This window comes from Procambarus clarkii, chromosome 90, assembly GCF_040958095.1.
Source record: "Procambarus clarkii isolate CNS0578487 chromosome 90, FALCON_Pclarkii_2.0, whole genome shotgun sequence".
NCBI lineage: Eukaryota > Metazoa > Arthropoda > Malacostraca > Decapoda > Cambaridae > Procambarus > Procambarus clarkii.
Genome location: NC_091239.1, coordinates 19,181,324 through 19,204,534, shown reverse-complemented (window position 1 = coordinate 19,204,534; position 23,211 = coordinate 19,181,324). Strand labels below are relative to the sequence as shown.

The window sequence follows — 23,211 nt, the reverse complement described above, 5'->3', positions numbered from 1 at the left end:
TAAGGAAGGGAGCCCACTGGCAGACTCTTACAACACGGCTGGAGGAACAGGCTCAATGCCCCCGTCACTACCCCAGAAAGGGAATTCGCCGAGACTGCCCGAGTCTCAACACCATCAAACCCCGCCCCGAACCTACAGACGGTAAGGAACCGGATGCAGGAAGGAAGGGGGATCCAGGGGAAAGACAAGGGGGCGTGGAAGGAACCGAAGCAACCAACACCCCCAAGTCCCAACACGAACCAAAACGGGGCAGCCCCGGGGCTCCCAGGGAGTGAACCACTAAGGCTCAAACTGTAACGCCCCTACTGCCCGCATCCGCTTAGTCAGCACAACTGGGTAACCGAGCCACAACGAGCAACAAAACTCGCAGGACTCCGGGTCGAAGGTGTCACCGACCCCATAGGCAGCAGACGGAGGCAAAACAGAGTCACCCAGAGACAAAGGGTGAGAGCAACCCTCAAACTCGCTGGAAGCGAGGGGGGACTCTGGGGTCACATCCATCGGACCCACGCGCCCCCAGGGGTTTCCCAGGGTCCCGAGCGTTTACTATAAGAGGACTCGCGCTCAGGTAATCCCAGGCAGGGTACTGCTAATTGGCGCCCAAAGCTACCAAACAACTTTCTAAGAGCTGAACCCCCGGGACGTGTACACTCACAGGGACCCAGCAGGGGGTACCACCAGAAAATACTCAGAACACAAGGGGCAAGAACGAAGGCAGACCCCCCCACCAGGTAGATAAACAAAAAGAAAAAGAAAACCCTGTAAGAGGACAGCGTACCCAAGCGGAACAGAGCCGGCCACCATGATTGGTAAAGACAAGCTGCACAGTACCCTGCGCCCCACCAGTGCAAAACTGCCCCTTACCCTAAGGCGAACAAGGGAGACAGAACACCCGAGCACACAAAGAGCGGCCAAAAACCAAGCAGTAAACGGCCTAGCAGGGGCAGGACCCAAGGAACTTATGGAAGGTGGCCCCAAGCCCCAAGGGCAGTACTTACAGGGCACCTAGGGAAGGGAACCCTAGGCGCATGCAGCCCGAGTACTGGAGACACACTCCCAGCTCACGCACCACCTAGAAGACAGACACCATACTCTAGGTACAGTGCTGAAACAACTACTGGAGCCGGAGCACATAACTGGTGCCTATAGCATCAGCCGAAGAACTAACGGGTGGATAGCCGGCGTGGGAGGTCTGGGGCTCCCCCTTCCCCCTCCCGGGGAGGGGGGAGCTGCGCAGACAGCGGCGCGGTTACGTGTAATGTCATACTAGTTTGCTTGTTTTTCTGTTGGGGAGTTGTATCCACTAGTTCGGCTTTAGGTAGCAATTTTCACCAGAATAGGAGTTTGTTTTGGAATGCTTACCTTTCTGGATGCTTGACCCGGTCGATGGCAGACATAGAATGCTTCCAACCACACGGGGGTTTCTATAGGCCAATACTCCCCTTGCCTCTCTGAGGGGGCCAGGTTCTGGCCGTGGTCCCCGATAGGCCCTAGAGCTCCATACACATGACTGATGCCAAAGTCTGACATTAGCAAAACGCTGATGTAATTTACACAGATTTCGCAAAAGCTTTTAAAGCTTTTTGCGCAAATTAGCAAAACAAAACGCTGATGTAATTTACACAGATTTCGCAAAAGCTTTTGATAAATGTGACCATGGTGTTATTGCACATAAAATGCGTTCAAAAAGAATTACCTGGAAAATAGGCAGATGGATCTACAATTTCCTGACGAACAGAACCCAATGTGTAATAGTCAACAAAATAAAATCCAGCCCATCAACCGTGAAGAGCTCAGTCCCCCAGGGTACTGTGCTTGTTCCAGTACTTTTTCTCATCCTCATATCGGACATAGACAAGAACACAACCTATAGCACTGTATCATCCTTTGCAGATGACACTAGGATTTTCACGAGAGTTGGCAACATAGAGGACACGGCAAACCTCCAATCAAATGTAGATCAGGTCTTTCTATGGGCTACAGAAAATAATATGGTGTTTAACGAGGATAAGTTCCAGCTCATGCGCTACGGAAAAATTGAAAATATAAAAACAGAAACTACAAAACTCAGGCAAATCATAACATAGAACGAAAAGGCAATGTAAAGGATCTGGGTGTACTCATGTCGGAAGACCTTACCTTTAAAGAACACAATAAAGTAGCCGTCACAACTGCAAGAAAAATGACAGGTTGGATAACAAGAACTTTTCACACTAGAGATGCTATACCGATGATGATACTTTTCAAAACGCTTGTGCTCTCTAGAGTGGAGTACTGCTGCACAATGACAGCCCCTTTCAAAGCTGGAGAAATTGCTGACCTGGAGAGCGTGCAGAGATCCTTTACTGCTAGAATCCACTCAGTAAAACATCTAAATTACTGGGACCGACTAAAGAGCCTAAATCTGTACTCCCTTGAGCGCAGGCGGGAGAGATACATAAAAATTTACACGTGGAAAATAATTGAGGGGCTGGTCCCAAACCTGCACACAGAAATAACATCACATGAGACCAGAAAACATGGCAGGATGTGCAGAATACCCCCGTTGAAAAGCAGAGGTGCAACAGGTACTCTGAGAGAGAACTCTATCAACATCAGAGGCCCGAGACTGTTCAACACGCTTCCACTACACATAAGGGGCATAACTGGCCGACCCCTCACAGTGTTCAAGAGAGAACTGGATAAGCACCTCCAAAGGATACCTGATCAATCAGGCTGACTCATACGTCAGGCTGCGAGCAGCCGCGTCTAACAGCCTGGTTGATCAGTCCAGCAACCAGGAGGCCTGGTCGACAACCGGGCCACGGGGACACTAAGCCCCGGAAGCACCTCAAGGTAACCTCAAGGCAAGGTAGCATATCAGCTTGGTAAAGCTCCGGGGAGCCGACGGGGCTCCCCGCAGAAATTATATAATTTGATGTAAATCGAATATTTGAGAAAAATTTATGTTACTGGATCAGGCTTAAACACCAGCCTACTGTAGGGTGTATGTATAGACCTAGTCTGCGTTCGTACAGCATGCACCCAGTGCCCTTAGCTTTGTCTATTCTTAACTGCCGGTGAAAGAATAATTGTGGAATTTGCAATTGTTTGAATACAGCTGTATTATTATACAACAAAATGTCTCAGGGGCTTACTAATAGTGCCTTATTAATGCCAAAAATGAAGCAATATTTTGCAAGAACTTGTACAGTATCCACTCAATTTAACGGCCTCTTTTATACCGATCTGCCGGTAATAACGACCGGTTTGGGAGATCGGTATCTGGAGCCTCTTATTCCATACTGGTGGTCGATATTACCGACGGTTGGTATTGGGTTTGTTTTGGCATCGGCAGCCCCTCATATGGCAACCAGGCCACCGACCTCGATCCTCCAGAGTGGTATATTAAATCTTAACTTTCTTTTAAAATGATTCAGTTTTATGAAGAAAATTATAAATTATTATTACTAAAATATTTCAAAATAATTGTTATTAAGCAAAATTCTTTGTTTTCTTATTAAATACCTTTTATAGTATAGGCAATAGGCATTTTTTTTCCCAGGGACCTAGAATGTACTGCGCCTGGCCAAGTGACCGCTTTGTTTACTGTGAACTCGCGCGGCTGAGAGCAATGTCTCAGAATATTAGCCAGAGAAAATCAGATTCAGACAAAAGTAGATAAATTCATGATTTCAACAGTTTATGAAAGCACCCACTGGGAATTCAACAAGTAATGCAGCATCTGCTGGCAACGAGTAATTACCTAAGTGTAATTACCTAAGTGTAGTTACAGGATGAGAGCTGCGCTCGTGGTGTCCCGTCTTCCCAGCACTCTTTGTCATATAACGCTTTGAAACTACTGACGGTCTTGGCCTCCACCACCTTCTCACTTAACTTGTTCCAACCGTCTACCACTCTATTTGCGAAGGTGAATTTTCTTATATTTCTTCGGCATCTGTGTTTAGCTAGTTTAAATCTATGACCTCTTGTTCTTGAAGTGCCAGGTCTCAGGAATCCTTCCCTGTCGATTTTATCAATTCCTGTTACTATTTTGTATGTAGTGATCATATCACCTCTTTTTCTTCTGTCTTCTAGTTTTGGCATGCTTAATGCTTCCAACCTCTCCTCGTAGCTCTTGCCCTTCAGTTCTGGGAGCCACTTCGTAGCATGTCTTTGCACCTTTTCCAGTTTGTTGATGTGCTTCTTAAGATATGGGCACCACACAACAACTGCATATTCTAGCTTTGGCCTAACAAAAGTCATGAACAATTTCTTTAGTATATCTCCATCCATGTATTTAAATGCAATTCTGAAGTTAGAAAGCATCGCATAGGCTCCTTGCACAATATTCTTTATGTGGTCCTCAGGTGATAGTTTTCTATCTAGAACCACCCCTAGATCTCTTTCTTTATCAGAATTCTTTAAAGATTTCTCACATAATATATAGGTTGTATGGGGTCTATGTTCTCCTATTCCACATTCCATAACATGACATTTATTAACATTAAATTCCATTTGCCAGGTGGTGCTCCATATACTTATTTTGTCCAGGTCTTCTTGAAGGGCATGACAATCATCTAAATTTCTTATCCTTCCTATTATCTTAGCATCATCAGCAAACATGTTCATATAATTCTGTATACCAACTGGTAGATCATTTATGTAGACAATAAACATCACTGGTGCAAGAACTGAACCCTGTGGTACTCCACTTGTGACATTTCTCCATTCCGATACATTGCCTCTGATTACTGCCCTCATTTTTCTATCAGTCAGAAAATTTTTCATCCATGATAGAAGCTTACCTGTCACCCCTCCAATATTTTCCAGTTTCCAGAACAACCTCTTATGTGGAACTCTGTCGAAAGCCTTTTTTAGGTCCAGATAGATGCAGTCAACCCAGCCATCTCTACAAGATGTTGAGTGCCCTACAAGCTATGCTGCACCCGCTGATGCTGAATTCCCATCGACAAGCCGTGCAGCCTCCACTGGCAACGAATGCTCTGCAAGTTATGCTGCCCCCGCCGATGCTGAATTCCCATCGACAAGTCCTGCAGCCTCTGCCGGCAACGAGTGCTCTGCAAGCTATGCTGCACCCTCCGATGCTGAATTCCCATCGACAAGTCATGTAGCCTCCTCTAACGATATAAAATATGATTGAAAGGCATATAAATTAGTGTAAAAAGTGTTGATAGAGTACAGTATTGTAAGTGTTAATGACTATTTAAGCCTTGACAAAAAGATACTGTACAGTGTAAATATACAGTAGAAATAATTTTCAATAGTGAATTAGAATTAGAACTCAGGTGAATTAGTAGTAAGGCTAGCTGTTGTGTGAAGTGAATGCCTGAAAATAAGTGTACATACTGTGTGTACCCTGTATATAGTACTGAACAATATAAAACAAGCGCTGCAGAGGATGACATAATCTTCACAGCTTCGTAATTTTTAGCTTCATTAAAAGTAAGTCAATTTACCAATTTTATTATAGTATTACAACATAGTTTTTTCAACAAAAGCTACATATTAATCTCTGCAAATGTATATTCTATCATTAGCAAAGAAAAGGTGAGCTCAAAATATTTTGTCTTGGCTAGCTCTCAGTGACAAGGCTCAATCGCCATTGTTATGGCCTGGCCGCCACAGCCGGTGTCATAATATAAAAAATATATTACCTGCACTGTTCAGGTTAAAACAAAACATATCTCTAAAATTTTATTGAGAAAATATTAACAATCACTGATTGATACATGAAATATTTCACAATACAAAGAAATGAACCAATTTTTTCCCACCCATCTGGACTTGATCAGACCGTGTTCACACATCATCCATGCAGCAGCCACCAGCTGGCTTAATCGTCGGTGTGGCACTAAATTGGAATGCAATTACACAATGAACTTTATTTAATTTTAGTTATATAGTATAAAATATATCCTACCTGAATGTTACTTGAAAAATTACCCGACCCGACTTAACTTCGGAAATAACGGAGCTCCGGAAATAACGACCAGGGTACAGCCCCATATAGGTCGTTAAATTGAGTGGATACTGTAGAAGAAAATCAACCAGCACAAGCACAACCCGTACCCGGCACGAGAACAGCCATACCCAGAACGAGCACAGCTGTACCTAGCACTGGTATAACAGCAGCCAGCACCAGCTCAGCAGCAGCTGAAGCCACAGCAGCAGCAATCACCAGCAAAGCTGATGCAAACATCTAAAAACATTTTGTGTGGCATGAACAGTTAGAAAAAGTGTTAAATTTAAGTGTATACATAATGTTAAAATTAAACTTGCCGTAATTATAGTGTACAATAGTTTTCATAAACTGTATTGTAGTACTCAACATACAGCAGAACTACTTAATCAACACAGTGTTAACAGTATAATACACTACAGTACGTATTTACTGCACAGCATTCACAACTCCATGAGACTTCAAGATGGACATAATTCCAACAATAAGGTAAATAACAAATGTAACTATTTTCAGTAGGCTAATAATATAGGTACAGTATATAATATGATAATGCATATTTATTGTGTACAAGAAAAAAAGACACTGACACGAACACCTCCTGAAGGTCACCTCTTGCAACTCATCCAACGCTCCAATGTAATGGGGTTGGTCCCCATATTCTGTCTCCACTTGATCATCCGGACTATATGGGAAGGACCCCCAGCCGGATTATCACATTTTTCGGATAATGGTACTTTTTCACCTACGAGTCCAAAAGTGACAATTTCCAACTACTTTTATACTACAAACATAATTTGAATTGCCTTGCCACATATAATTATTAAATATTCAACTAGAAACCTCAACTTACCTTGTTGGTGTTCGTCTTCTTGATTGATGCCACACATCTTGAAGTTAAGAATTCTTGACAATTTACGTAACCTATACTAACACAACACTAAAATTAACACTTAAAATTACTGTACAGTTCATTAAGCAAAGTGAGTTTTGACTGCCAGCTGCTGAAGCCTCACTGGTTGAAGGCATTTGGGTCGCCTGTGAGGCCTCGCTTGTTGAAGGCGCTTGCATGCGCCTCACTTGTTGAAGGCGCTTGGCTTGCCTGTGACACCTCATTTGTTAAAGGTGCTTGCTTGCGTCTCACTTGTTGAAGGCGCTTGGCTTGCCTGTGAAGCCTCACTTGTTGAAGGCATTTGGCTTGCTTGTGATGCCTCGCTTGTTGAAGGCGCTTGCTTGCTTGCACCTCACTTGTTGAAGGCGCTTGGCTTGCCTGTAGCGCCTCACTGGTTGAACAACACATAACTTGTCTTTAATTGCTAGGACAACCTTCTTCCTCTTAACACCTCCAGAACGATTGATGCTGCTACCAGACATAGTCTTGGCCAAAAATGTTCAAAGTTACTATGAAAGGCGCTAGTATGTACTACTTTTATGTACTAGCCCTATCTATAAATCCATCACTCTTTGTAAAATCTCTTGTATGTATGTACCTTACCTAAATAAACATTTGATTTGATTTGATTTGAAAATAAAAAAGTTATTTAAAAAAATATTTCACTAATGGAGCAGCACTGTGACGCCGCACTGGTTGAGGTGTATAACAGTAACTTGTCTTTAATTGTTAGGACAACTTTCTTCCTCTTAACACCTCCAGAACGATTGATGCTGCTACCAGATATAATCTTGGCCAAAAATGTTCAAAGTTACTATGAAAATAAAAAAGTTATTTAAAAAAATATTTCACAGTAAAATAACAACGTACTGGAGTAAACGATATGGAAGAAAATGTAGAATAGAACCAGTGAAGAGCAGAGGTGCCATAGGCACAATCAGAGAACACTGTATAAACATCAGAGGTCCGCGGTTGTTCAACGTCCTCCCAGCAAGCATAAGAAATATTGCCGGAACAACCGTGGACATTTTCAAGAGGAAACTAGATTTATTCCTCCAAGGAGTGCCGGACCAACCGGGCTGTGGTGGGTATGTGGGCCTGCGGGCCGCTCCAAGCAACAGCCTGGTGGACCAAAGTCAAGCCTGGCCTCGGGCCGGGCTAGGGGAGTAGAAGAACTCCCAGAACCCCATCAACCAGTTATCAACTAATGGCACAGCACTGTGTATAACACGAGGGACGGACGCACATGGGTTGACCAGTGTTGGACGGGTCCACTTTGGGTGGGGCAGCTATAGCATGTTACGCAGGCCGCCAGGAGGAAAAAAAACTCAATATTTTTTAAGGAAACCTCAGCCTGTGCACATTACTTTTAGGAAACTTATTTATTTGTTATTACATAATTACTAGTACTTATGTCATTTGTTTTTGGCTATGATTAATTGTTCTAAAATTAATGGTAATTCCTGTACCCAGGTGGTCCCTCCTGATGCACCCCTCCCACCCACCCCACCCCCTCCTCCACCATGCGTCTACAGCCCCAAGACGGGATTAATACGGTATGGCCGAATATTCATCCGGCCAAACCAGCTTTTATCCGGTTCCTGTGGCCATTTTGGCCGGATATTGTGATAACTTTATCCGATCACGATTTTGGCCGTATAAGGGCGTTTTCCGGATGTTTGAATCCCGGATAATCGCGGGGTTACAGTAGTACGTTGAATCAAGGTTATACTGTATATCTTCACTTTCACTTCAGTTATATTTATGCTAAAGTATTTTCATGCAGCTTATATTTCTATCTTTATTATGACATAGAAAACTTTGTTTATTACAATGTCTAGATTAAATTAACATTGATATTCAAAAGTTCATAGTTCCCATCGATAGGGAGAGCGTCGGCCAAGAAACCTTGTTTAAAATATGAATATCTTTCCTCTCTAATAAGATATAATCTCTGATGGATTCACAAAAACTATTTTATCTCTGCCTAACTGATAACATATACAAATATAAGTTTTATTTGTGAATCTTTGTTAATTAAGCAACATATCAGAGGGCGTGTAGGGTCCGGTGTTTTATGAATGAAAAGAACATGAGTAGTTTAAATAGCAAACGCATACCAATAAGAACATAAGAACAAAGGTAACTGCAGAAGACCTATTGGCCCATACGAGGCAGCTCCTATTCTATAACCACCCAATCCCACTCATATACTTGTCCAACCCGCGCTTGAAACAATCGAGGGACACCACCTCCACCACGTTACGCGGCAATTGGTTCCACAAATCAACAACCCTGTTACTGAACCAGTATTTACCCAAGTCTTTCCTAAATCTAAACTTATCCAATTTATACCCATTGTTTCGTGTTCTGTCTTGTGTTGATATTTTTAATACCCTATTAATATCCCCCCTGTTATGTCCATTCATCCACTTGTAAACCTCTATCATGTCACCCCTAACTCTTCGCCTTTCCAGTGAATGCAACTTAAGCTTTGTTAATCTTTCTTCATATGAAAGATTTCTAATTTGGGGAATTAACTTAGTCATCCTACGTTGGACACGTTCAAGTGGATTTATATCCATTCTATTATACGGCGACCAAAACTGAACTGCATAATCTAAATGGGGCCTAACCAGAGCAAGATATAGCTTAAGAACCACACCAGGTGTCTTGTTATTAACGCTTCGATTAATAAATCCCAGTGTCCTATTCGCCTTATTACGAACATTCATGCATTGATCCTTTTGTTTTAAATTCTTACTAATCAACGAAGAGAAAGCAACGAAGAGAAAGGAAGCGCAGGCCCCTCAGAAAGTAAAGGAAGTACCTAAGCAAACATTAGTTGTGGGAGATTCCCAGATAAGGTATTTGGATAGAACGTTTTGTGCTAGAGATAGGGGGAACAGGTTAAGGGTTTGCTATCCCGGAGCTGGCATTGGTGATATTATAAACAACATGAATGATATTATGGCTGGTAATGGGAACAATCCCATTATTTGCATTAGCGTGGGAGGAAATGATGTTGGTCGAGTCAGGAGTGAGGAACTGATTCAGAGGTATAAAACAGCCATAGAGTTAGTTAGGAGCAAGGGAGGAATCCCGATCATATGTGGCATTCTTCCAAGAAAGGGAGTGGGAAATGAATGGATATCGAGGGCACTTGGTGTCAATTGCCGGCTGGAAAGATATTGCAAATCAAATGCAATATCTTTCATAGACAACTGGGAACACTTCTATGGAAGAAATGAAATGTATGCTCGTGATGGGGTGCATCTATCGAGAGCTGGGGTTGTTGCTGTTGCGAACTCGCTAGAAGAAGTGGTTAGAGGTGTTTGTTTGGGTTTAAACTGTTAGTAGATAGAGGTATGGGAATTGATTTGGAGGAAGGAGGTAATAAAAGTATGTGTTTGTGGGAGAAAGGAATTGGCAAAACGATCAGGGAAAGAGAAGGTCCGCAAAATAACAATTCACTTAGGGTATATTACACTAACAGTAGAAGTCTAAGAAATAAAATTAACGAATTAAATGCTCTTGTCTGCACAGAAAAAATAGATATTATTGCACTTACCGAAACGTGGATGAATGTAGAAAATAGAGAACTATTAGCTGAATATCAAATAAGAACATAAGAACATAAGAACAAAGGCAACTGCAGAAGGCCTATTGGCCCATACGAGGCAGCTCCTATTCTATAACCACCCAATCCCACTCATATACTTGTCCAACCCGTGCTTGAAACAATCGAGGGACCCCACCTCCACAATGTTACGCGGCAATTGGTTCCACAAATCAACAACCCTGTTACTGAACCAGTATTTACCCAAGTCTTTCCTAAATCTAAACTTATCCAATTTATACCCATTGTTTCGTGTTCTGTCCTGTGTTGATACTTTTAATACATAAGAACATAAGAACAAAGGTAACTGCAGAAGGCCTATTGGCCCATACGAGGCAGCTCCTATTCTATAACCACCCAATCCCACTCATATACTTGTCCAACCCGCGCTTGAAACAATAGAGGGACCCCACCTCCACCACGTTACGCTGCAATTGGTTCCACAAATCTACAACCCTGTTACTGAACCAGTATTTACCCAAGTCTTTCCTAAATCTAAACTTATCCAATTTATACCCATTGTTTCGTGTTCTGTCCTGTGTTGATACTTTTAATACCCTATTAATATCCCCCTTGTTATGTCCATTCACCCACTTGTAAACCTCTATCATGTCGCCCCTAACTCTTCGCCTTTCCAGTGAATGCAACTTAAGCTTTGTTAATCTTTCTTCATATGAAAGATTTCTAATTTGGGGAATTAACTTAGTCATCCTACGCTGGACACGTTCAAGTGAATTTATATCCATTCTATAATATGGCGACCAAAACTGAACTGCATAATCTAAATCTAAATGGGGCCTAACTAGAGCAAGATATAGCTTGAGAACCACACCAGGTGTCTTGTTACTAACGCTGCGATTAATAAATCCAAGTGTCCGATTTGCCTTATTACGAACATTTATGCATTGATCCTTTTGTTTTAAATTCTTACTAATCATAACTCCCAGATCCCTTTCGCAATCCGACTTCGCAATCACAACACCATCTAGCTCGTATCTTGTAACTCTATCATCATTACCTAACCTCAGAACTTTACATTTATCAGCATTAAACTGCATCTGCCAATCCTTTGACCATTTCAAAACCTTATCTAGATCAACTTGAAGTGATAGTGAGTCCTCCTCCGAATTAATTTCCCTACCGATTTTCGTATCATCGGCAAATTTGCAAATGTTGCTACTCAAACCTGAATCTAAATCATTTATATATATTATAAACAACAGAGGTCCCAGGACAGAGCCTTGAGGCACTCCACTTACAACATTTTCCCACTCTGACTTGATTCCATTTATACTAACTCTCTGTTTCCTTTGGTATAGCCATGCCCTAATCCAGCTTAATATAGCACCCCCAATACCATGAGACTCTATTTTTTTAATCAGTCTTTCATGTGGCACTGTATAAATATATGGATTTAAACTATTTCACACAGATAGATATATTAGACGAGGAGGTGGAGTAGCCATATATGTTAGGGACAATTTGAAATGTAGTCTCAAAGAGGGAATCAAAACAGAGCCACACACAGAAACTATTTGGATTGAATTAAACGAAAAAGCTAATAATATTATAATAGGAGTAATATATAGGCCACCAAATTTAGACAGAATGGAAGCAAAGCATCTATGGGATGAAATATCTAGAGCATCTAGATCTAACAGTATTTATGTCATGGGTGACTTTAATTTTAGCGGAATAAACTGGTTGAACAAAACAGGGAATAGTGAAGCAGAAGATTTTCTAGAATTAATTGACGATTGCTTTCTTACGCAACACATTAAGAACATAAGAACATAAGAACAAAGGTAACTGCAGAAGGCCTATTGGCCCATACGAGGCAGCTCCTATTCTATAACCACCCAATCCCACTCATATACTTGTCCAACCCGTGCTTGAAACAATCGAGGGACCCCACCTCCACAATGTTACGCGGCAATTGGTTCCACAAATCAAGAACCCTGTTACTGAACCAGTATTTCCCCAAGTCTTTCCTAAATCTAAACTTATCCAATTTATATCCATTGTTTCGTGTTCTGTCCTGTGTTGATACTTTTAATACCCTATTAATATCCCCCCGGTTATGTCCATTCATCCACTTGTAAACCTCTATCATGTCACCCCTAACTCTTCGCCTTTCCAGTGAATGCAACTTAAGCTTTGTTAATCTTTCTTCATATGAAAGATTTCTAATTTGGGGAATTAACTTAGTCATCCTACGCTGGACACGTTCAAGTGAATTTATATCCATTCTATAATATGGCGACCAAAACTGAACTGCATAATCTAAATGGGGCCTAACTAGAGCAAGATATAGCTTGAGAACCACACCAGGTGTCTTGTTACTAACGCTGCGATTAATAAATCCAAGTGTCCGATTTGCCTTATTACGAACATTTATGCATTGATCCTTTTGTTTTAAATTCTTACTAATCATAACTCCCAGATCCCTTTCGCAATCCGACTTCGCAATCACAACACCATCTAGCTCGTATCTTGTAACTCTATCATCATTACCTAACCTCAGAACTTTACATTTATCAGCATTAAACTGCATCTGCCAATCCTTTGACCATTTCAAAACCCTATCTAGATCAACTTGAAGTGATAGTGAGTCCTCCTCCGAATTAATTTCCCTACCGATTTTCGTATCATCGGCAAATTTGCAAATGTTGCTACTCAAACCTGAATCTAAATCATTTATATATATTATAAACAACAGAGGTCCCAGGACAGAGCCTTGAGGCACTCCACTTACAACATTTTCCCACTCTGACTTGATTCCATTTATACTAACTCTCTGTTTCCTTTGGTATAGCCATGCCCTAATCCAGCTTAATATAGCACCCCCAATACCATGAGACTCTATTTTTTTAATCAGTCTTTCATGTGGCACTGTATCAAAAGCTTTGCTAAAGTCAAGGTATACAACATCGCAATCCTTACCACTATCAACTGCCTCAACAATGCTAGAATAAAAAGATAACAAATTTGTTAAACATGAACGGCCATTTATAAAACCATGTTGCGACTCAATTATTAATTTATGTTTTTCAAGATGAAGACGAATTTTATTTGCTATTATAGATTCGAGTAACTTTCCCACAATAGACGTTAGGCTAATTGGTCGATAGTTAGACGCAAGTGATCTATCTCCTTTCTTAAAAACTGGTATCACATTAGCAACTTTCCAAAACTCTGGCACTCTGCCTGACTCTATTGATTTATTAAATATGATTGACAGTGGGTCACAAAGCTCCTCTTTGCATTAAGGAACCAACACGGGAAAATAATATTTTAGATTTAGTGTTAACTAACAGGGAAACGCAAATTAATGACATCGAAATAGGGAGTGAGCTAGGGAGCAGTGATCACAAAGAAATCAGATTTAGCATAGAATGGAATAGACCAGTAGGAGAAAATTCTGTTAAAGTGCCAGATTTTCGAAAAGCTGATTTTAATAGCCTAAGAAATTTTTTGGGTCAAATTGATTGGAAAGGCTTGGGTATGGGGTGTGGGCCGGTCTTGGAGCGAGACATGAACCCAGCGATAGGTGACTTAAATGGGGATTTCGATGTGGATTCAATATATAACTTATTTAAGAATATTCTAAACAAAGCACAGGAACGTAGTATACCATACAAATTGAATAGATCGTATACTAATGACCCAAAGTGGATAACAAAGAATTTGAAGAACCTTATAGGTAAAAAGAGAGCTTGGTACAAAAGGATTAAAAATGGGGAGGTCACTTTAGAACAGGAATTCGTACAACTGGTTAGAAATGTTAAAAAAGAGATAAGGAAAGCAAAAAGAAACTATGAAGTTCGCATAGCAGGGCAAGCAAAGACAAATCCTAAAGGGTTTTTTCAGTTATATCGTACTAAGACTAGGGAAAGGATAGGTCCATTAAAAACTGAGACAGGTCAAATAACAGATAGTGATGAAGAGATGAGTAGTATTTTTAATAAATATTTTGTATCTGTATTTACTAAAGAGGAACTTAACAATATGCCTTCAGCCGAACAAGTCTATGTGGGTGGGGACGAGGACAGGTTGACGAGTTTAGCAGTTACCAGGGAGGATGTTCTTAAACAAATAGTAAAACTCAAACCAAACAAATCCCCAGGGCCGGATGAAGTGTTTGCTAGGGTGCTTAAAGAATGCAAAGAGGAGCTTTGTGACCCACTGTCAACCATATTTAATAAATCAATAGAGTCAGGCAGAGTGCCAGAGTTTTGGAAAGTTGCTAATGTGATACCAGTTTTTAAGAAAGGAGATAGATCACTTGCGTCTAACTATCGACCAATTAGCCTAACGTCTATTGTGGGAAAGTTACTCGAATCTATAATAGCAAATAAAATTCGTCTTCATCTTGAAAAACATAAATTAATAATTGAGTCGCAACATGGTTTTATAAATGGCCGTTCATGTTTAACAAATTTGTTATCTTTTTATTCTAGCATTGTTGAGGCAGTTGATAGTGGTAAGGATTGCGATGTTGTATACCTTGACTTTAGCAAAGCTTTTGATACAGTGCCACATGAAAGACTGATTAAAAAAATAGAGTCTCATGGTATTGGGGGTGCTATATTAAGCTGGATTAGGGCATGGCTATACCAAAGGAAACAGAGAGTTAGTATAAATGGAATCAAGTCAGAGTGGGAAAATGTTGTAAGTGGAGTGCCTCAAGGCTCTGTCCTGGGACCTCTGTTGTTTATAATATATATAAATGATTTAGATTCAGGTTTGAGTAGCAACATTTGCAAATTTGCCGATGATACGAAAATCGGTAGGGAAATTAATTCGGAGGAGGACTCGCTATCACTCCAAGTTGATCTAGATAGGGTTTTGAAATGGTCAAAGGATTGGCAGATGCAGTTTAATGCTGATAAATGTAAAGTTCTGAGGTTAGGTAATGATGATAGAGTTACAAGATACGAGCTAGATGGTGTTGTGATTGCGATGTCGGATTGCGAAAGGGATCTGGGAGTTATGATTAGTAAGAATTTAAAACAAAAGGATCAATGCATAAATGTTCGTAATAAGGCAAATCGGACACTTGGATTTATTAATCGCAGCGTTAGTAACAAGACACCTGGTGTGGTTCTCAAGCTATATCTTGCTCTAGTTAGGCCCCATTTAGATTATGCAGTTCAGTTTTGGTCGCCATATTATAGAATGGATATAAATTCACTTGAACGTGTCCAGCGTAGGATGACTAAGTTAATTCCCCAAATTAGAAATCTTTCATATGAAGAAAGATTAACAAAGCTTAAGTTGCATTCACTGGAAAGGCGAAGAGTTAGGGGTGACATGATAGAGGTTTACAAGTGGATGAATGGACATAACCGGGGGGATATTAATAGGGTATTAAAAGTATCAACACAGGACAGAACACGAAACAATGGATATAAATTGGATAAGTTTAGATTTAGGAAAGACTTGGGTAAATACTGGTTCAGTAACAGGGTTGTTGATTTGTGGAACCAATTGCCGCGTAACATTGTGGAGGTGGGGTCCCTCGATTGTTTCAAGCACGGGTTGGACAAGTATATGAGTGGGATTGGGTGGTTATAGAATAGGAGCTGCCTCGTATGGGCCAATAGGCCTTCTGCAGTTACCTATGTTCTTATGTTCTTATGTTCTTATGTTCTTAATCATAACTCCCAGATCCCTTTCGCAATCCGACTTCGCAATCTCAACACCACCTAGCTCGTATCTTGTAACTCTATCATCATTACCTAGCCTCAGAACTTTACATTTATCAGCATTAAACTGCATTTGCCAATCCTTTGACCATTTCAAAACCCTATCTAGATCAACTTGAAGTGATAGTATGAGTATCAATGAATAACGTTAGTATCTAAATAACAAAATTATTGTCCTCTGGAGTTGATTTAACTTCCAGACATGTTTTTTTTTAATAAATATTAAATATTTAGTGACTGTTTATGAGAGATATTATTATAAATACACATTCTACTTGTTAATATCACCAATTAAATTTGTAACAATTTGAGCAGAGAAGTGCGACGACTGGATCACTGTGTACAGGACCCCGATATGGCAGCAAACACACTCCAGGCGACCATATATCTTGGATAAGTCGCTCCACTATATTGTCGCTTGGGCCGTCGACTTCCTATGGCGTCACCTGCCACATATTTACTTCTAATTTCGTTATGAAATTTGATTATTTCAGAGTAAAAATAGGTTTGATCATGTTCTGCATTCAGCACCAACATTATAGTAAGTAAATATACCATATTTCTTCATTACTTATGTAATGCTAGGAGGATTTGGGTACATTTGGGTAGATTTGGGTAATTCTATGGACCACCCCACAGCAAAGCCTCCCATACAGTCAAAATGCTCATTCGGGAAGATTGCGTAGCATAATCTTGATATATAAAAGTGAAGTATAAATGTGGCTGTTAACTAAGCATCCAGCAACACAGTACTGGGGGCACATCATAAGGTTGAGCGTTCACTGTCAAGTGACCAACGACGGCCCTGGTGAACAAGACCCCAGAGGGACGCCGCCAGACTCCACTTTCTGGCGCCTTACTACAACAATGTCTGCTTCTGCCAATGAAACAAGAATACACTGACATTGCCACTTACTTTACTTGTCAGTCTGTCCACCATAAATCTCCATACAGTGAGGGTAAGTACCAAAAATCTCCCGAGCGAGCCAGCCAGCTCAGCTGTTGTTGATATTTGGTACAGAGGACGGATCGCACACACAGATTTGGACTATTTCGGACACAAAATGTTTACGTTTCGTACACATTTTGTTAAAAAATATATTATAGACAAACGGAATATTTATATATATAAATATCTATAATATACATATATAATATAGAAGAAATATATAGATATTTTTTTATTTATATACAAGAAGGTACATAGGGTTTATGAGAATACAGATTTATTTATTATGCATCCATTGGATCATGCCTTGCAAATGCTATTCCATCTTCCAGTACTAATATTCAGGACTATCTTACAGGTAACTATCCACAGTCCCTGTGCCTAATGCCTACTAATTACACTGATGTTACTGACAATCCTTTCCCCTTAAAACCAAGTCTAGTGCCCTTGAGGAGATACCAACTCTTATTTCATTTCATGTAATCTGTTATCATTTTTTGTCTATAATTTTGCAAGTATTTACCTCCTTAAAATTTTCTTAGATTAAGGACCTGCCCGAAACGCTGCGCGTGCTAGTGGCTTTACAAGACTGTAATTTGTAATTTACAATACAATACAATACAATACAATACAATACAATACAATTTTATTTAGGTAAGGTACATACATACAATAAATATTTACAAGGATTGTTTGACTTATAGGTAGAGCTAGTACATACAATGCCTAAAGCCACTATTACGCAAAGCGTTACGGGCATGATAAACTTAAATGACAAGCTTAATACTAATTGAGCATAATGAGTAGAATGAAAACAAGAAATGAAAACATAGATGAAAAAGCAGCACAAATACAATTATGTCGACAAACAGCGCTCTTTAAAGAAAAAAACAGACATTGGTTGACAATAGAAGGGTAAGGTAGGTTACAGGGAATTTATTAGGTATAGCTTCGCTTTTAACTTAAACTGGTTGAGAGAGGTACAGTCTTTAACATGGTTGGGAAGGTCATTCCACATTCTGGGCCCCTTGATTTGTAGAGCATTTCTGGTTTGATTAAGTCGTACTCTAGGAATATCAAAACTGTATTTATTTCTGGTGTGATGCTCATGGGTTCTGATACAACCTTCTATGAAGCTTTTGAGATCAGGATTGGCATTATAGTTTAGCGTTTTATATATGTATATATATATTTACAAAAAAGCCTCCAGATTTTTAGCTCCTGCCATTGCATTGCTCTTCAACAAGACACTTGAACTCCAAACCTTTCCAGATATTCTAAAAAAAAAAAGCGAGAGTAACCCCTGTCCACAAATGTAGTGATCCCACTTATGTTAACAACTTCAGACCTATATCAATTCTGCCATTTACTTGCCTGCCTTCGTTTACTCCAGTCCTGACCCCCTTGCTCTAAATGTCACAGTGAATACTGAGCTAAATAAAGTCCATCATTGGCTAACTGCCAACAAACTCACCCTCAATATTGACAAAACTTTCTATATTTTGTTTGGCAATAAATCCTCAAATCAAATAAATCTCAGGATTAACAATACCCAAATTTGTTACAAAGTAGATGACAAATTCCTTGGCGTTCTCACTGACTGCAAAATTAATTTCCAGGGACACATTCTAAATATATCAAATAAAGTTTCAAAAACTGCTGGCATTCTTTCTAAGATCAGATATTATGTACCTCGCCCTGCCCTGGTGACGCTCTATTGCTCCCTCATCTATCCTTATCTCAACTATGGTATTTGTGCTTGAGATTTTACTTCCCAAAATCATTTATATCCTCTAATTACTCAACACAAAGCTGCTATTAGGACAATATCTAACTCTGGCCCAGACATCACTCGGTACCCTTACTCAAATCTCTGAATATGTTAGATATGGCCACTGCTTTTTGCAGAAAAGCGGTGCTGTTTCTGACGTCCAACAGCCTGGTTGATCAGTCCGGCAACCAGGAGGCCTGGTCGACGACCGGGCCGCGGGGACGCTAAGCCCCAGAAGCACCTCAAGGTAACCTCAAGGTAACCTCAAGGGGAAAAAACAGGCAATTGCGCAGTGCGTTCCGCAGGTGCAGCGCGCGTGGGCAGTGGGTGGCATATAAATAGCCGGGCGAAGAGGGGTTCTGCTCTCACTTTGTTCCCGCTTTGGACCGCTGCACTCGAAACTGCGCCGCGCCTCAACGATGCATGGACCAGTACTCTTTCTTGCATTTTTCAGTCTGCTGTTACGGTGTACACGGGACTTCTCAGGCAATGGACATCACGCCCGCTACCTAGGTCCCTGATCTCACACTCTCTGAAATTATGGGACCCTCGACCTCCCAGACTGATATGGCAGGGGGCCCCCTGCCCTACTCAACCTACTCTTAAGGTAAAGTGAGGTTTTCTGTTCAAGTTTAGTCAGGACTGTCCACAGTGTCCGGCGTGTGCCTATAGATCTAGCGCCGTCCCCTCGCGGTCCGTAAGTGCCACCTTAGCTAGTTCCCTAGGGCCTTCAGCCCGTTTACCCCTGTCTTGGGGTATGCAGGTGCGCCCTTCAGACCGTGCCAGGTGCTGCTGCTGTGTTTGCTGCTGCCACAATGCCCCAGGCCGGCGTATGTTTTGCGCCGTGTCCCGAGCGGCGCACGCTCGGTAGTGCATGCTTCTCCCAGGCGTGCACTAGGGGCACCGGTCTGCTGTGTTCTCTAGGCGTGTCCCTAGGGCCCTTGTTCGTGCCATGCCCGGCCGGGCACCCTGCGAGTGGCCTGGCGACGCCACGTGGCCAGATTACTGTGGTCCTATGCCCCTAGGGCCCAGCTTTAGGGGCCCAAGCCCCGGTCGGCGTCGCCCACGTGGCTTGGATCTCTGTGGAGCGCTTGCCCTGGGTGTGCCCTTCGCTTCCTTCCTGCCCTCCCAGGCGTGCATTCTAGAGCCCGGTCTGCTGTGTCTCCTAGGCATGTCCCCAGGGACCATGGTTTGTGCCACGCCCGGACGTGCATGCCCGGCCGGGCTCCCTACGAGCAGCCTGGTATCGCCCTTGGCGGCGACGCCACGTGGCCAGGTGGATCCTATATGCCCCTAGGGCCCGACCCTTGGGGCCCAAGCTCCAGTCGGCGTCGCCCACGTTGCATGGCACTCCGTGGAGCGCGTGCTATGGGTTGTATTTCGCTTCCTTCCTGTCCCTCTTGGGCGCTAAGCCACGTGGATTAGCGGCACGGCCTTCCCTGGGGTGGGGCTCGGCCTGCCTTAGTGCTGCGCCCGGGCGTGCTCGCATGTGGGGGGCCTTCCTCACGCCCATGGGCTGGAGATGCCCATGCCTGGTGGTGGTGCTCCCGGTGGGCAGGCCCTGAGGCTTCCTTGCCCTAGGGGCTGCCTCAGCATCCAGGTTGGGCTTAGCCGAGAGTCTACCCGTACTTCTGCTGGTTCTATGGCCCAGGCTGGGGGCCACTTCAGTTTCTATGGCCAGGCACGCAGTGGCTTGCTTGCCCTAGGCTGCCCCTAGGGCCCCGGTTCTGGGTTTTCCCGTTATGTTTTCAGGTGGCTGGCAGGTTCCTTTGCCACGTGGGCCGGCGTCGCGCCTTGCGGGGGCGTCGCCCTCGCCCTAGGTTTCAGTGCCCACATGCCCCTGGGGCTTGCGGGCACTAAAAACTCCCCCCCCTGTTGGGGGTGACTCTGTGAACCAGGGCGTGCTCAGGCGTGTCTGGTGTGCTTTGCGTGGTCGGGCCTGGCCTGTTTTCATGCCTTCTCTGGGGCTCAAGCCCTAGGGGCCCTGGCACGCCCTGGAGGGTGCTCGGCTCCCTTACGCCCGCGGGCTGGCGTCACCCCGCCGGTGGCGTTGCCCAGGTGGTGGTGCCCCATGTGGTCTGGCTTTCTGTGGTCCTCTGCCCCTATAGGCGTGTCCTTAAGGGCCCTGGTGCGCCCTGGAGGGTGCCCGGCTCACCTTACGCCCGCGGGCTGGCGTCAACCTGCCGGTGGCTTCGCCCCGTGTGGTGGTGCTCCACGTGGCCGGGCTTTCAGTGGTCCTCTGCCCCTAGGCGCTGTCCCTGGGGGCCCTGGCACGCCCGGCTCCCTTACGCCCGCGGGCTACCGTCACCCAGCCAACGGCCATACCACATCAAAAACTCCGCTTCTCGTCCGATCAGCAAAGTTAAGCAACGTTGGGTTTGGTTAGTACTTGGATGAGTGACCGCCTGGGAACACCAAATGTTGTTGGCCATAATGTTTTGTAGCTGTGAGCGGCCGGCCTTGGGGGCCAGGTGGTCACGTGTCCCTCGCCCTTGGCGTCGCCCCTCCGGGCCCTGGCACGTTGTTAGGCGGTGGTCTTCCCCCCCCCCCCTGGAGCACTTGGTCTCCCTTACCCCCTGCCCGGTGTAGCCCAGAAGTCCGGCGCCCCCTAGTCGGTAGTTCCCAGGCGCTTGCCTGCCTGGTGTAGCCTGGCACGTTTGTTCCCAGACGTTTCGTTTGACCGGTGTAGCCCGGTTCTCCTGTAAGTTCCTTGGTTGCAGCATACCAGACGTTAGTCTGCCTGGTGTAGCCCGGAAGTTCAGCGCCTCCTAGCCGGTAGTTCTCAGGCGGTTGCCTGCCCGGTGTAGCCTGGCACGTTTGTTCCCAGACGTTTCATCTGACCGGTGTAGCCCAGAAGTTCAGCGCCTACTAGCCGTTAGTTGTCAGGTGTCTGCCTGCCCAGTGTAGCCCGGTATGTTTGTTCCCAGATGTCTCGTCTGGCCGGTGTAGCCCGGCACATTTGTTCCCAGACAAATTTCGTCTGGCTGGTGTAGCCCGGCATGTTTGTTCCAAGACGTCTCGTCGGCCCAGTGTAGCCAGAAACGTTTGTTCCCAGACGTTTTCGCCTGCTTTTCAAAACGTCTTGTGCTCTCTAGAGTGGAGTACTGCTGCACAATGACAGCCCCTTTCAAAACTGAAGAAATTGCTGACCTGGAGAGCGTGCAGAGATCCTTTACTGCTAGAATCCACTCAGTAAAACATCTAAACCGGCATACTTGGGCCTCTCCTCTTTCTCATCTACGTTAATGACCTTCTAAATGCCTCCCAACACCTCAAACCAATTCTATTTGCTGACGACTCAACCTTCATTTACTCCAGTCCTGACCCCCTTGCTCTAAATGCCACAGTAAATACTGAGCTAAATAAAGTCCATCTTTGGCTAACTGCCAACAAACTCACCCTTAACATTGACAAAATTTTCTATATTCTGTTTGGCACATGCCAAACAATAAATCCTCTAATCAAATAAATCTCAAAATAAACAATACCCAAATTTGTAACAAATTAGATGGCAAATTCCTTGGCGTTCTCATTAACCATAAGCTGAATTTCCAGGGACACATTCTAAATATATCAAAAAAAGTTTCAAAAACTGTTGGCATTCTTTCTAAGATCAGATATTATGTACCCCGCCCTGCCCTGGTGACTCTCTATTACTCCCTCATCTATCCATATCTCAACTATGGTATTTGTGCTTGGGGTTCTACTACCCAAAATCACTTACGTCCTCTAATTACTCAACACAAAGCTGCTATTAGGACAATATCCAACTCTGACCCCAGACATCACTCGGTACCCCTACTCAAATCTCGGAATATGTTAGATATTAAGTCACTGCACATTCCCTCATGCGTATTATACATTTATAAAACGCTGAACTGTAATGCCAATCCTGACCTCAAAAGGATTGTAAGAGAACCATGGAGCACTACACCAGAAATAAATACAGTTTTGATATTCCAAGAGTACATAGAAGGTTGTAACAGAACCCATGAGCACCACACCAGAAATAAATACAGTTTTGATATTCCAAGAGTACGACTTAATCAAACTAGAAATGCTCTACAGATCAAGGGACCCAGAATGTGGAATGACCTTCCCAACCATGTTAAAGACTGTACCTCTCTCAACCAGTTTAATAATAATAATAATAATAATTTTTATTTAGGCAAAGGTACATACATAAAGAGATTTTACAAAGTTTGTTGGCTTTATAGATAAGAGCTAGTACATACAATGCCTAAAGCCACTATTACGCAAAGCGTTTCGGGCAGGAAAAAACACTACTGACTAAAGCTTAAAACTAATGG

General features: G+C 43.0%; 1 protein-coding gene and 1 pseudogene across 1 annotated transcript in view; one reads left to right on the top strand and one right to left on the bottom strand.

The window, feature by feature from the left end:
- The window catches only part of LOC123746510 (zinc finger protein 271-like), an 82,787-nt gene extending 65,557 nt beyond the window's left edge, over positions 1-17,230 (bottom strand). Inside the window, exon 1 of the mRNA XM_045728037.2 lies at positions 17,098-17,230. The gene's annotated coding sequence lies outside the window, so the exon portion shown is untranslated. The remainder of the gene's footprint in view (positions 1-17,097) is intronic.
- A 3,982-nt stretch (positions 17,231-21,212) lies between these two features.
- On the top strand, positions 21,213-21,331 carry LOC123746629 (5S ribosomal RNA; annotated as a pseudogene).
- Positions 21,332-23,211: the final 1,880 nt, after the last annotated feature.